Source organism: Dasypus novemcinctus, chromosome X (genome assembly GCF_030445035.2).
Source record: "Dasypus novemcinctus isolate mDasNov1 chromosome X, mDasNov1.1.hap2, whole genome shotgun sequence".
NCBI classification, from domain to species: domain Eukaryota; kingdom Metazoa; phylum Chordata; class Mammalia; order Cingulata; family Dasypodidae; genus Dasypus; species Dasypus novemcinctus.
In genome coordinates, this window is record NC_080704.1 from 78817608 (window position 1) to 78833553 (window position 15946).

The 15946-nt window shown below is 44.4% G+C and overlaps 1 long non-coding RNA gene across 1 annotated transcript; it reads right to left on the minus strand.

Moving 5' to 3' along the window:
- Positions 1 to 5317: 5317 nt before the first annotated feature.
- LOC111761047 (uncharacterized) lies at positions 5318 to 7516 on the minus strand. Its single transcript, XR_002794524.3, has 3 exons — positions 7287 to 7516; positions 7022 to 7066; positions 5318 to 5880 (listed from the first exon to the last, which is right to left on the minus strand). It is a non-coding gene; the product is annotated as an uncharacterized lncRNA (long non-coding RNA).
- Positions 7517 to 15946: the final 8430 nt, after the last annotated feature.

The window sequence follows — 15946 nt, forward strand, 5'->3', positions numbered from 1 at the left end:
TATCATATTATTCGCACTGACTTGAAGGATTGAACTGGGAGTCTGCTCATCGAGTATGACATTTGGGCGGGGTTGCTGACACCTCAGAAACCAGGAATAGAATTCTTCAAAGTGACCCTGACAAAATGAGGGAGATGAACCACCACAACCAGGATGATGCTCAGAGGGGACGAAGACAGGTAGTATGTACAAAGACCAAAAGCCAGAACTGATATACTAATATGGTACACGGGTATACGAGAGACATGGGCAATGAGTGACTTGACACAAGTATACCTAAAAAACAAAACAAAACAAAACAAAAAAGAACTGGGGGGAAGGCATCAGGGTGAGTCACAAGCTGTAAGAGTCCATAGTGTAGAAATGGTTTTTCTTCCTTTATTCCTTTGTCCCTACTTTCCCTCCTTCTTTCCTTTCTGCTTTCTAAAACTAGTGTGGATACTGGCATATTGTAACAAAAGCATGGCCTGGAGGAGCTGGGAAGTCATCAGTCTGAATTTTAGAATTTGAAGTAACCTCAGAGTCATCTAGTCCAAAGCACTCATTTTATAGTTGGAGAAATGGGCCCAGAAAAGCCTGACCTCACAGTGAGTATTAGAAACAGACCTAGAATACAATCCAGTTATCAAATAAAATAAATAAAAGTTGAGACTACCCAACTTTTCCTACTCTACCTAGCATTGGTTAGGCCTATAAAGTATTAATGGGTCTACCCTTGCTCAACACATTTTTAGAGTACTTGGAAAAGCTGGAGGGGGTCTGGAGAAGAGCAAGAACAATATGCCAAAGGACTGAGTGGTTAGTTGGTTGGTTGGTTTGTTGAATTTAGAAAGGCAGAAGCTGGTGAAGTAACATTCACTTATTGTGGTGCACCTACTCTGTGACAAGTGTACTGTAACCATCTTAAAAATAAGGGTAGTGTTGATGACTTGTTCTCCATTTTGTCTAAGAATGGTAAAGGGGGAAGTGAGATTAAGTTAAACACTTGGAAAAAATTTTCCATGGCTAGGAGATGATTATGGGCACTTAGTAAAAATCCTCAGTAATGGTTGCCAAATTGTACGAATGACTACAAAAACAGAGGGCTGGATTATATAACCTTTTGAGGCCGATTCAGAGTCTTTGGTTTTATGACCCTTTGTTCCATCTCAGATATTACCATCCTATTCTGGTGTGTGTGTGTGTGTGTGTGTACCTCCAAATTAGGAGGCTCTCTATTTGGGGGGGAGGTTGGTATTTAGATACTACCTCTCATCAAAGAACTCAAGGTGCTATGGCAAAACAAGATCCAACCCTATTTGGGACCCAACAGTGAGAGGTTATAGTTGGTCTTCACACTTCTGAAAGGTGTGGGTGGTAGAGGTAACCTCCAAGACATGAAGGATTTCACTCTGACAGCCATTAATGTGCCCATGGTAGCAGAATTCTCAGTGCCAATACTGACTGCCAGCCTTCAGCCCAGCTAAAGAGCCCAGCTCCTTGTTTGAAGAGAGGCTGCAGCGATACCTGGATTTTATTTCACACTACAAAACGCATTAGTGCCCAGCCTGGCTGTCTCCCTAGATTTCTCTGGTTTCTATTTTCATTCTTTGGGGAGCTGGACATAGCTATCTTAGGATCTGAATTTGTGGTTCGCATGTAAGGGGCCAGAGGTTGGCTGCTGTAGTCCTGGCCCTGTACTAGATTACACAATATGAGGGATAGAAGACACCCCCTTTGGGTGGGGGGATAGTCTGGAAGACAAAACTGAACCATGATTAAAATTGAGTATGGTAAAAGTTAAAGAGGCTGGAGAAATTATGAGAAAGGCTGTGATGGGGTTTGGGAGAGTGGAGTGGTGGGCATTCCAGATTGGGAGAAAAGCCTCAGCCAGAACCTGGAGATAAGGCCCAAGGCACATTTAAGGAGCAGTGGGGAGACCGACCTGACCAAAGGAGAGAGTTCAAGTGAACTGGTAGGAAATCAGATTGGGAAGGCAGGCCATGGAGGTCTGCAGCAGAACGGCTTGGGTATTATTGAATGAGTGATGGGGATGCCCCGGCAGAATTCTTTGGCTAATGGCTTTAGAGAGAAAGCAAAGCCTCCTCACCTCCTATGTTGCTCCTCTTCTGCCAGGAGAAGGATTTTCAGAATGAACAGAAAGCAGAGACTGTACACCAAGAGAGGCTCCTGAAGGCAGTCTAGGAAAAGAGTACTTTCAGCCACTCTGAGTAACTCCATCTCACAGTCTGGGTCAATAACAGCCTAGGGCACTGAGAGGACTTGCAGCTCAAATTGCAGGACAATTGGGGGTGGTTTTGAAAAAACCCGATGAGAGAATGGAGGAGATGCATACTGCAGCTTAGACATGGGCAAATGTGGCCCCACGCTTTGACAAATGGGAAAAGATGAATCCCACAAATTATAGATCAAGAAGTTTGATATTGATTCAGAGCAAGATTCTAGGGCAAAAGGATAAAAGGATGGTTGGTGAGCACTTACGAAAGGAAGCAAAGACCATTCAACCCCTGCGTGGATTCAGGGAAAACAAATCCTGCCCCTGCTCAGCTCATTTCCTTTGATAGAGTGACTGGATGGCTAGATGAGAGGAACGCTATACCAAGGATATATCTGGAGTTCAATAAAATGTTCTCTCATGATCTTCTTAGGACAATTTGGAGAAATGTGGGGTGGGTAAAGGTAAACTGAAGCGGATTATTAACTGGTTGAATGACTACACACAAAAGGGTTCTGTTTTAATGTCACTAGATAAAATTTGCAAATTACACAAAGCTGGGACGTAGAGCCAAAATGTGAGGTGACAGCATCAGGATTCATAGAGATGTCAAGAGGCTGGTAACGATGGACTCACTATCACAAAATGAAAATGAATAGGGACAAATATAAAAACCCCTTATTTGTATTCCAAAATGTAACAGTACATGTGTAGGATGTGAGAGATGTGGCTTAGAGGGTTCTTCAGTGTAAATGAAAGCTCATCATCATGCGTAATGAGCTGAAAGTGTTGTTTGGTTGCTACAAAAACTGCTGTGACACGTTGGGCTGTATTACAAGAGAATGATATCCAGAATAAAGGAGGTGATCATCTTGTGCCACTCTGCACTGGTCAGACCACACATCTGTTCAGTTACAGGCACCACACTTCAAGGGAGACATTAACAAAAGCATAGCCAGAGAAGAGGGTTGAGAAGAGCGAGGGGACCAGGGAACCCCAGGAGAAATGTGGCCACTGTCACCAGATCATTACAGGACTCATGGGGAAGAGGAGGTTATAGATTAGTTGTCAGACTCCAAGAGCTCCAAGATCTAAAAGGGAGAAGTTATAGGCAAGCAAATCTGGGTTCAACATCAGGAATATTATTTTTTCCCTTCTTTTTATAATGAAAAAAAAAAAGGTAACAAAAGTTTTGGCTCGTGATCTCAGACTGTCAATGGCCTTTAAAATTTACCAACAGTGTTTCAAAAACAGAAGGAAAAAATCCTAATCCCAACATCCTAATATAAGCATTTTGCTGTGTTTCAGGAGGAGCTTTCTAATTAGTAGTGCTCTCTGAAAATTCTTAAAAGGCAGACAGCTCTTCATCACCAGGGATATCCACGCAGTGCCTGGATAGCCATTCAGCATGGACAATGTGAAAGGGATTAAAGCCTCTGATAAAGGACTGGACCAGATGACATCTAGGATTACTGGGATTTTATGACACTTGAGTTGGAAGGTCTCATGGTCAAGTCATCAAGAAAATATTTCTGGATCCTAGGTACAGGGTGGATTGGAGGAGGAGAGACTGGAAGCAGAGATAACACCTCCTTAAGACATACCTAATCTGAGAACTAAAACTATTTTCACCTCCACCCCTCCCCCAACTTGAATCCCAAAATTTTAGTGTCAGTGCAGCCTTAATGGTTGCCTAGCTCCCCTCCCTTGCCCTCTGATGTTTGATTCCATTCTGCAACCTCCTTGCCAACTTGTTATCTAGCTTCCGCTTAAATGCCTCCAGTGGTGGGAAAAGCTTTTCCTCTCAGAGTAGACCATTGCGTATTTGATCATCTCAAACCATTATCAAGTTCTTCTCTCAAAAGAAAAAAAAAAAGTTCTTCTTTAGGTTGAGTCAAAATCTGTTTCCCCTAACACCCACCCTTCGCTCCTGATCGCGCTCTCTCACAAAGCAACACATGTCCAAATCCCTCTTCTATATTACGGGCCTTCCAATACTTGAAAACTGGATCCCAGACCCCACCTGTTGATCACCCTCGCAATCCCGTCTCCAGATTAAACAACTCCAGTAGCTCATATAAGATCGTTGTTGTTGTTGTTGTTGTTTTAAAAGTCCTTCCACACTCTTGGTCACTCTCTTTTGTACCTGCTCCAGGCTGTGAATGTCCCTGTTCTGCACGGTGTCTAAGACTCAAAACAAGTCTCTACTGTGGTCTAACACGCAGAGAGGAGACCAAAACTATAAATCTCCCTCATTCTCAGTCTGAGTGAATTAGCATTTTAGGCAGCTAGCGTCCCCTCAAACACCAAAAACCTTTTCACATAGATCCCTGTTAAGTCAAGTCTCTCCTATCTTGCACTTAAGCATTTGGCTTGGACAAACTCAAACAGGAAATATTACATTTCAGCTTCCTGATTCATTAGCACCTCCTGGGATCCTACCGAAACCAGCTTCATGTCATTTACAAATTTGATCAGCATGCCATCAATGTCCTGATCCAAGTCATTAATTAAATTATTGGACAGACCAGGGACAAGGACAGAGCACTTTGGTATACCTCCCCTCCAGGCTGACACAGATCCATTAGTCACCATTCTTTGGGAAGAGCTGTTTAGTCAGCTGTGGATACACTTTTACTGTCCTATCTTCACCCCACATTTTCCCTTCTTATCCACAAGGACATCTCGAACCAGGACATTCTTAAGCAAAATAAGAATGTATTCTGAAATCCTCTTTTGAAACAAGGGAATGGGGAGGAGAAGGGAATGAAATGAGCGGTTTGACCTTTAGATCTCCTCCCTTCTCCCCAGTCCTCAGAATGAGCCCTAAGGCTTCAGTCTCCTTGAAGGAATTTCCAGTCAACAGCTCACATATAGGAAGTTGAAATAATTGAATTTAGGGTCAGAAGACCTACATTCTCTCTCAGATCCATTTCTGCCTCTTCCTAGCTGTATGACCTTAGGCAAATTGTTTAACTTCTCTGAGTCTTTTGTTCATCTGTAAAATAGGGATTATAAAACCTACCTCACAGGGTTGTTGTGAGGATTAAATGAGAAAATGTATGTGAATGTGCTTTGTAAACTGTAAACGCTATACAAATGTAAGATATTATTATTATTATTTATGGCGTGCCTGTGTTTATCAGTAGAAGGTATGAAAAGATACATAAGACATGGCCCTTGCCTTGGAGAGCTCACAATTTTGGAAGGGAGATATAATCACAAATAGCCATAATATAAAGTAGAAAACTAGGGCAAATGGCACTAGAGGAGTACAGGTTGTTACGGTAGTTTAGAAGAGGAGGCAATCCCTCCATACTGGGGGAAATCAAATGAGGCTTCATGAAATTTAATCTGTACCTTGACAAGTGGGACTGATTAAACAGATAGAGATGGCTGAGAATAAGACAGGATTCCAGGTGGAGGAGCCCAGAAAAGGGAATTTGTGGAGTGTGTCTGAGGTGCCTGAAGCAGTTCAGAGCCTGGTAGCCATTGTTAACACCTTTAGATATGGTGGTTCCCAGTATGCCTGTGACAGAGCATTCAGCTGGCGAATGACAATTTCAGCAAAGCCTCCTAGGTCTCATGTCTGCAGTCTGATGTCTGTTGTCTCTTGTCTGCTGTTCTTCAACTGACCTCCTTGGCATGCTGGACGGTGGAGGCATCTGGAAAGATTCCAGGAAAATCACCTTTTCTCTTATTTGAGAAACAGGTCTCTGGGAAGGGTGGGGACTAAGGTCACATTTCAGTCCTAGGAATCTTCAGCTGGAAGTGGCTCTAACATAAGGATTCAAGCGTTATCATTGCAGGAGTGTTCTTTAGTTATCTGAAAGTATTCTTAGTTTTCCTCCCATGTGGGGAGCAAAGTGAGAGAAAAATAGTTCAAGGGCTCTCAAGGTCCATTTCCTGAGTGTTTCTTTGGAGCTATGGTTATGATTTGGTGCCACCTGGTGGTAGAGCCAGGATATAGCACACTCAGCCATCTCCTTCCCCTCCTTCCTAAAATTTAGAGTTTAGGACTACCCCTCAGCATCTAGGTAGGGTCGAGCCAGCCTTTCAGAGGCACTCTGTGAGATATGGGTAAGGGGAAAGAAGAGGAAGAAACGGGAAATTCTGCTTCAGGCCTCATGGCTGTCCTTTCCCATGCCATTAAAGTTTCTAGTTTCCCAAGAGCACATCTGGGATTGTGTATTTTCCTCAAGAAAACTAAGGATTGGGTTTGTCACACCCCCTCTCTCTACCCACTCCCAACTCTCACACACCAGTAACATGAGATAAAATCTCTCCTTCAAGAGAGATTTGAGCAAGAGAAATGATTGTGAACTTCTAGGGTGGCCAAGAGTGTTAACAGTAAAAAGGATGTGGCTCCTTCATGAGTTCAGGCTTCAACGCCATTTCCTCCTGAGTGGGAGTGGACTACACTGTTCTATAATGACTGAACCCAAACTCTTCCACAAGAAAGCTGTTCCCTGAGGCTATACTTAGATTCCTACAGCCCTTCTAGAAAGTTAGGGGAAGTTAAAAGGCCTCGGGAGAATAAGACAGATGGATGCCCCTTTCCCCCTCAAACCCTACTCCTGAATAGATTGAAAAGCATCAGTAAAACTAGAACTACAGTGGTTTGCTGATTCCTCATAACGGGGTTTTAATAGAGGGTAGAATGGGGGGATGGCTTGAATTGGGATGGACAGAGCTTCCTAAGAACAAGACCAAGCTAGTGAAAGGGTTAAATCCCTCTGCCACTGCCTCCATTCTCTCCCTAAGTCTAATTTCTGTGGTGCCCCACTATTAACCCTATGAACTTACCTGGTACAGAGCACGCAACACGAAGTCCTTTTTTGTCAGAGAAACCTTTCAAAACAGGTGAGAAGTCAGAGGTTACATAGAGCGGCCTAGCCTTTAGCCTGAGGGAGAGCTGGTAAATTCATAGTCCTTCGCCCCCCCCCCCCCCCGCCCCCACACACACACTGGTCTGCACGTGCTGCCTTCTGATTCTCCCTTTGCACCTGGGCTTCCCCAGGCCCTGGTTCCCGGCCCCCTGAGGGAGAAGAGGCGCCAATGTAACCCCTACCTTCACGTAATACCGGTTTTGATGACATTTTCTAAACCTCAATTAGGTCACGTGCTCCGACAAGTACAAGTGTCCTCAAGAGTCTAACTGGAAAAAATATATATATTTGGAATCGAGACAGCTTCTGAAAACCTGAATCATGGTGGCCATTCCTACAGGTCTCAGATCGTATTTTGTTTTAGTCCCCTTAAGTGGCCATGTGACCTTCATGGCTAACGCCATCTTCCTACGAAACCCGCCTGCGCCACATCAGACCCCTCTGACCACTCGCTTGCGCGGCCTCTTTTCCGATTTCAAAGCTTTTAGACCGCCCACCAAGACCCCTTTTCCGGTCTGAGAGGCCCCGGGAGGCTCTCAGGTCATTTGCGGAGCGGACGTGATTGACACAGCCTGTGTCTAATGAATGATCGCCTATTTCCCAGCTCAGATTACTAGTTCCGCTCGTTTTCCCAGCTTCTGTTTGATGACTCATCCCTTGAATTATTCGCTCACTCGCCTTACTGGTACCGCCACCTCTCCGCCCCGTTTCCCCGTTCGCTCTTACTTGCCCCCAGTCCCGCTTCGAGTAGGGTTTTTTTTGTGAATCCTAACGGGCAGGGGTTTTTATTTATTTTTGTTGTTGTTGTTGTTTACCATGTTAAAGTACTTTAAACATATAGCAGCAAAAAAACAATTTCCGCTCAAGAAAGAGGAGGATCATTTCCTTATAAGGAGTTTAACCCGTCTGTATTCTCGGAGCTTTCACATGATGGGGGTGGGTAAAGGAGAAATGACAATGGGCTGCTTTTTGCCTTTGTTTTCAGTTAGACTTAAGACCCTGGGCCCGCCTTACTCAAGGAGTTAGAGTTGTAAGTTTGCAAACATTTTCGTGTGTCCCTTGGGCATCTGCATCAGGTACCTGACCACGTTGCTGGTGATTGCAACCCTAAAGAGGAAATAGACCTTCAGTCACTAACGGGGACGGGGGTGAGGGAGGAGGGGGTCGGCGGCTAGAGAATGAGAGCATGAGACTGAAGGAAGAAGCTGTCGTGGAACCCCTCTTCTTATATGGATGAATGAATGGACTCACAGTGGCCTGGGCAAGGAAACCTAGCCATGCCATGCCCATCCTCATAACCTGCTTTTGCTGGGTAGGGTCAGGCGAAGCTACTAGATCTGTAGTGGGAAGTCGGCAAGAAACTGGCCTTCGGGCTTCTCCTTGTAGTCTCTCTGCTGCTCCTTCGTGCTCACACAATCATCATCACTTCTCTGATACCTCTCTCATCCCAGCTAAACCCTACAATAGATAGCTTCCAGTGCCACGTAGGTTTCATACTGCCTTGTCAAGGGTTTTGTACCCAGTGGGTGCACAATAAATTCCCCTGATTTTGGGGTATCATACCAAAGGCTAGAGTCTCCGAGACCACCGAGTCTGCAAATTGCCTCTCAGGCTCAGGAATGCATTCAGAGGCAGCTGTTCCACTTTGGTATTGTGATGCTAAGAAAAATGTAGGCACCTTCCTTTTCTATTCCCTCCTGGCTAAACCCCCAGCTCTCCCTTTGGAGGCCCCTAAATCTCACCGACGGCTCATTTGCATCATCTAGGCTTGCCCCTCCAGCCTCTGAGAGAAATGTAACCACTGAACAGGAAAGAGGCAGACTGCTTTCTGTCCCTGCTGGGGTGAAGATTAAGTGGAGACACATATCCTAGTCCCTTCCGGGCTTCTGCTTCCAGCTGCTCTCCTTTATCTTCATCACCAAACAATTCTGAAGCATCTCTCTATCCAAAGTTCTGCCCTAGTTAGTTTATACCTGGGCTTGCCCTGAAAATCAGTAACAGGCAACGCTGAGTGACTCAGAAAAATGCATAAAGTATGTACACGGTGGGTGGGGGTGAGGGTAGGGCTAATGTGTAAAATGTGTAATCCAAAAATGTTCACATCAACCACACATTTGGGGGTCAGTGCAATCTGGGGCTCAGGAATCAGGATAAATGCATGTAATTACAATGAGAAGTAGGGTGGGAAATTGTGAGAGTTGTAGATAATAGAAATATTGGGACCAGGAAGCCTTTTGGCTCTCAAATGTAAAGGATTCCTAGAGGAGGTGGGATTTCAGAAATTACTAACTGACAGAACCAAATGGTCCTAAGGTCTTTATTTGCATATTGGGGTAGAAGTGGGCTTAGCAGGTAGAGTAGACTTTGATCAGGAAACTGAATAACCATGCCTCCTCTCCCTTCCCTCTCAACACACATTTGTTGGGTGCCAACTCTGTCCTGGGTGGAGCATAAAAATAAGAATGAGAGTAAATAGTTAACCGAATATTTGCTATGTGCCAGTTGCTATGTTAAGCACATTATCTTATTTAAATCTCACATAGCTTAAAGAGATGAGGTGACTTGCCCCAAGATCACACAAGGTGGCTGTGAGTGGAAGAGGCAGGATTTGCATTTAGGCAGTTAGAGTCTAGAGCCCATGGATATTGCCAATATGTTCTACGTGATCTCTGTTCTCCAGTTGATAGAATGATGATAGAAATGGGACACCTTTGGTGGTGGGGGATGCCAGAATAGGAAGGTCATTGGCTTTCAGAGCAGACAGATGGGCCAGGATAAGGCAGAAGTTCCCACAAGGTCCCAGCAGAAGCTGCAACAGAGCCCCTGGCCAGCTATTTAGACAAGAAGGAGAACAAGCATCTGGGTAACCATGAGGCAGCAGCACTTGGGGAAAGCCCAGATAGGCAGGTGGTTGGCAGCAAGAGTGTCTGGCAGCCAGTAACAGAGGCCCTGCCACAGGGCCTGGGCTTCCAGAGCAGGATGCCAGGTGTCAAAAGGACTGGCAAGAACTAGACGAAGCACTAATCCTGTGAAGACTAAGCTGCCAGACCAGGCACCAAGGTAGGATTTGGGTGCTGGGGGCACCAGAATAAAGACATAAAGCAGGGGCCTTATACAATTATATGTATACAATTATACAATGCACCAGGAAACAGCCCAGTTCTTAGAGCTAAAGATCAAATCCATGCATTCATTCTCCCATCTATTCTTTCCACAGCATTTCTCTCTCTCTCTCTCTCTCTCTCTCTCTCTGTTTCCAGTGCTTTCCTTGGCTCTGGGGTACAGAGAAAAGGCAGAGAGTCTACTGGGGGAGCCACCCTTGTGAAACAGGTAGCTACAGTACTGTGTGATAAATCCTATGTAAGAGGCACAAACAGATTGTTTGTAGTGGCTGGGGAGACTAACTTTTCTTGGGAGCATTCACAAAGAATATTAACTCTGAGCTGGGTCTTTAAAGAAGAGAAATCTTCCAGGTGAATGAAGAGGAGGATTTTAGGCAGAAGGAATAACATGGGCAAAGACCCAAACTTTTGAAAGAGTTTTGAAAGGTAAATGGAAAGGTTTTGAAAGGTAAAGTGCTCAATCACTTGAGGCACATCTGCTCCCCTATAAACAGCTTTTTGAAAAAAAAAACTTGTCTTTTTTTAAAAGATACAAAGATCACACACAAAAAAGTTACATTAAAAAATATAAGAGGTTCCCATATACCCCACACCCCAACCCCCCCACACCTCCCATATCATCAACCTCTTTCATCATTTTGGCACATTCATTGCATTTGGTGAATACATTTTGGAGCACTGCTGCACCACATGGATAATGGTTTACATTGTGGTTTACACTCTTCCCCAGTCCTTTCAGTGGGTTATGGCAGGATATATAATATCCAGCATCTGTCCCTGCAATATCATTTAGGACAATTCCAAGGTCCAAAAATGCCACCACATCACATCTCTTCTTCCCTCTCCCTGCCCTCAGCAACTACCGTGGCCACTTATTCCACATCAATGCTACAATTTCTTCCATCACTAGTTCACAATACTTCTATAGTAGAATACCAGTAAGTCCACTCTAATCCATATTTTATTCCTCCATCCTGTGGACCCTAGGATGGTGATGTCCACTCCACCTCTAAGTTGAGAGGGGACTTAGGTCCCACATGGTTGATGGATGTGATTCTCCTGCTTGCATTTGTAGGCACTCTTGGTTCCCTGGTGTGGAAGTTGACCATCTTCACCTCCCTGTTAGCTGACCTGTGTAAGTCTAACGAACAGGAGAGTAGGAGTTGCAACTCTCCTGAGGCTCAGGACCCAGCTGGCACATGGCCAGTCCAGAGAGATTCAACTCTCCTGAGTATACACCAACCCCAGCACCAACCATAGATTCAGTAAAAGTGACAGAAGAGATGTGTAGAAAGGTCACATATGAGTCCAACTCCATCAATCTCAAGAACACAAATTCCTAAGTAGGGCCCACTGACAAGACACTGAACTCCAGAGTCATCTGCCATGACCATAGAACCTGCATGTCCCCACAGCCCTCAGGAGCACCGGGACTTGGAGTTGTATCTGCTTTGGCTGTCTCTGGGATCCTGCTGAGATGTGCATAACTGTAACCCCTCTGATGATTTCCCTACTCATTTTGAAGTCTCTTAGCCATATAAACTCATTTGTCTTTACCATTTCCCCCTTTTATTCAAGGTCTTTTTCTAGTTACATCACCAGCTGGTGATTGGTAGTAATCCCTCGGTGCCAGGGATGCTCATCCCTGGGAGTCATGTCCCACACTGGGGGAAAGGTAATGCATTTACACGCTGAGTTTGCCTTAGAGAGTGGCCACATTTGGGCAACATGAAGGCTCTCAGGAGGTAACTCTTAGACATCCTGCAGCTCTAGGCCTAGTTGAAATTTCAAGCACACAGGCTCATAAGCATAGTCATCAGTATCAAGGGTTCATCATTGGACTATCCTTCTTCACTGGTCTTTGCCCTTGCACTTGGGGGGTTGTTGCTGTTCCTTTGGGTAACGTGACAGAGCTCCGCTGGCTAGGAACTCAGCACTCCCTCAGTTGTCATTTGTAACTCTACCTACTATGAAAATACCCAATGAATATCTGAACATTTTTATATATATGTCCTGGAGAACTTCCTCCCAACCATGTGTCACCCATCAATAACACCCCACACCAGTGTTCCTCTCCTGCCATATTTGAAACCCTCTGTGATCCAAAACTTCTTCAAAAATGAAGCCTACTATATTGCCAACTTAAATTAGTAGGAAAATGAAATAGTAATGATAGGTTTAAAGATTAGAAATAGAATACATACTAATTTAGAAAAACTAAAATAAAGTAAAATTAAATTGGGTTATTAAAAAATGAAAAATATCATAAAACTTTGTTTTTGACATTTTACCTTTCATCACTGTAATAGGTGTTGCCCTGTATGTAAAATGGCAAGGCAATCTCTTTCATTCCTTCCTCAGTGTCTACATCCTTTTTTTTTTTATTTTTAATTTTGTCTTCAGAAAAGTTTTATTTATTTATTTATTTTTAAAGATTTATTTTTTATTTATTTCTCTTCCCTTCCCCCCCCCCCCCCGTCTGCTCTCTGTGTTCATTGGCTGTGTGTTCTTCTGTGACCGCTTCTATCATTATCAGTGGTACCAGCAATCTGTTTCTTTTTGGTGCGTCATCTTGTTGTGTCAGCTCTCCGTGTGTGCAGCGCCATTCTTGGGCAGGCTGCACTTTCTTTCGCTCTGGGCGGCTCTTCTTATGGGGTGCACTCCTTGCACGTGTGGCTCCCCTTGCGGGGAACACCCCTGCATGGCACAGCATTCCTTGCGCACCGGCCAGCTCCACACGGGTCAAGGAGGCCCAGGGTTTGAACCGCGGACCTCCTATGTGGTAGGTGGATGCCTTATCCATTTGGCCAAGTTCGCTTTCCCAGAAAAGTTTTAGATCACAGTAAAGTCACATATACAATATAGAGGACTCCCATATATCCAGCATCGAACCCTTTCCCCCTTCCCCAGCATTGATCTTTTTACATGTTCATGTTATATTTGCTACAGCTGATGTACAGATATTGAAACATAGCTACCAACCATGGTTCCATTTTGGTTCACATTATGGTTTATATTTTAGACTGTATACTTTTCTAAATTTTTAGTTACATTATGGTTTACATTTCATACTATACACTTTTATAAATTTTTGGTGAAACTTAACATGTCCTATATCCATCATTGCATGATCTTGTGGAATACTTCCATTGCCCCCCAGTTACCTCCACTTCCATCTATTCTATTCTTCTCTCCCCTCCCCTCAGGGCCCACAGTAACAACCAAGCTTCACTGCTTGTAGGACCACATTCATAGATACTTGCAAAAATGCTGAGGGCTTGACACACTAGACTGTCCTCCCCAATTGGGAGCACCAATGCTCTCGAGAGACACCCTTCCCTCTGTTTGAGGATATCAGGCCTCTCCAGGATGGGGGCACACCTTCCCACTCATTTTATGGGTCTCCACCCAATGATATAACACATTATGACAAGATGAGCACTCACACACTCCCTAGAAACTTGCCTCTGTGCCAGAAGCCCCCCATTAAGCACCTTAAACAAATAACCCTTCCTTATTATATTTGCTAGAGTTTTCTCAACATTATAGTTTCAACCACATACCCAACAATCTCCCATGTTCATCTGCTCCCCCCAACCCTCCCTCCAATTCCCTGGGCCATCTGACCCATCTTCCCAACCCTAGCCCCCCTCAAGCCTGTAAAACCCCACCCAATAGTATCCCTATGCTTCCGTTTTATCCCTTCTCTGCACAACTACTTACCTCCACTTTATCATAAATTTTGCCCATGTAGGCATCAGTTCCTCTCCCCCCCCAATTTCCTATAAACCTATCATCCAGTATCTAGCTCTCTGAGACAGCTTGATCTGCTTATTTCATATCAGAGAGGTCATGTAGTATTTGTCCTTCAATGCCTGGCTTGCTTCACTCAATATAAGATCCTCAAGATTCAAGAGTTTTGAAAGGTAAATGGATATTCATATTGGGAATGGCTGGAATGGTCTGGAGGGGTGGGGTGGTGGTGGGCAGGAGCTATCAAAACCCAAGAAAGGGATATAGACATCATCTGCATAAAGATGGCAGTTGATATCAAGAGAGTCCAATAAATCACTCACTAAGAGTGTTGGCATAAAAAGAGAAGAGGACTGAGGCTAGAATTCAGGGGGGCACCTATAGAGGAGGAGGAGCCAGGGAAGTAGAGTGAGGAGGAAAATCATGAGCATAATCTCATGGAAACAAAAGGAGGAGAAAGTTTCTAGGAGTGTGGCTTATTCGTAGTACTGAATACAAGAGACAAGTTCCCTCTGATGTAGGTCTATCAGCTTTTGAGATATGGAAGTCACCTCTGACCATAATGAAAGTACTCTTAGTGGTCAGTTGGGCAGAGGCCGGACTGTAGTGGACTGAATTATGACACGAAGTAAGGAAGTGGAGAGAGTTGAGTATGGACTCCTTTTTCTAAAAATCCAGCTGAGAAAAGGAGGAAGATAAGATTGTAGCTAGAGAGAAAACAATTTTATATATTTTTAAAGATTCTAGGGAGTTGAACATTGTGCAGGCTGACAGAAAACAGTGGAGAGAAAGATGTCACAAGAGAGAGATTACTGATAGAACAAAATATCTGGAAGAGGTATAAATGCAGAGCTGACTTCATGCTAAGCTGCAAAATTCTTTAAATGTCCCCTGATCCAGTTCCAACCATGGTGCTAGACCCATCTTCCCTCAACCTCAATAGAATAGCCAGAGAGTTTTACATCCTGTCAGGCAAGAACTACTGCCCTAACCAGCAGGAAGAAGCTACAGAAGATGACCTTTGCCCTTCAGCTCCCCCTTAAGAATAAAGGTGTGAACTCTCTGAGGAGGGAGTTGAGGCAGGTTAGTAAAGGGAAAGAGGAAAAACGAGTCACAGCTGGGACTCGGCAGAGAACATGGCTGTGAGACCCTGCCCAGAAACCCCCTGAGGGAAAGCTGTTACTAAGAACAAAGCCAGAAAGACCCTGCTGAGACCCTGGCAGGGTCTAACCCTAACCCTAACCCTAACCCTAACCCATTTGGAAATCCCGGATAACTCCAAACAGACTTCCCCATTGGTCCCAGATAACCCCAAACAAAAGGGCTCATCATTGGTCCCCTGAGAGCTAACAGGTGGGAATTGTAAGGCAACCAATCAAAAGGAAAAACAGCTGGGGCCCCTCCTCAACATTAGGAAAGGGAAAAAGTGAAAAACAGCTTTAATAAAGGCAACTCCCTGACCCCAGCTGCTCCTCTTTGCCTGGGGGTAGCCCACATCTGCATCTTGAGTGTATACTTTTCTCTCATTTCTCAATAAACACTTTTTACTGGACTAACTAAAAGAAAAGAGTCCCCCTGAGTAGGTGTAGGCCTGTCTAGAGTCTGGATCAGGACTGAGGCTGTGAGTGGATGCTCAGTGATGCTTGGTGGAGAGATAGGAGAGTTGAGAGAACAAGAACACTGATGGGCCATCACAGGGAGACTAGAATCTGCACACTTAAAAAAAAATAAGCAATACCAGTTACATGTTGTTAAGAAACAAATGTATGGAAAGCGAGTATTAAACTCTCTTTTAATTACAGAAAACATATTGGGTGCCTTGGCTGTCTGGAATGTAAAGAGGAAGAAGTCATGGTTGCTATCATCCAAGATACAGTGCAGTAGAAGTACTAAGACCTGGGAAGTACGGAGGAGGGTGTGTCATTTCTGTCAGAAGAAGGAGCTGAATCTGAGAAGTCTTCACAGAG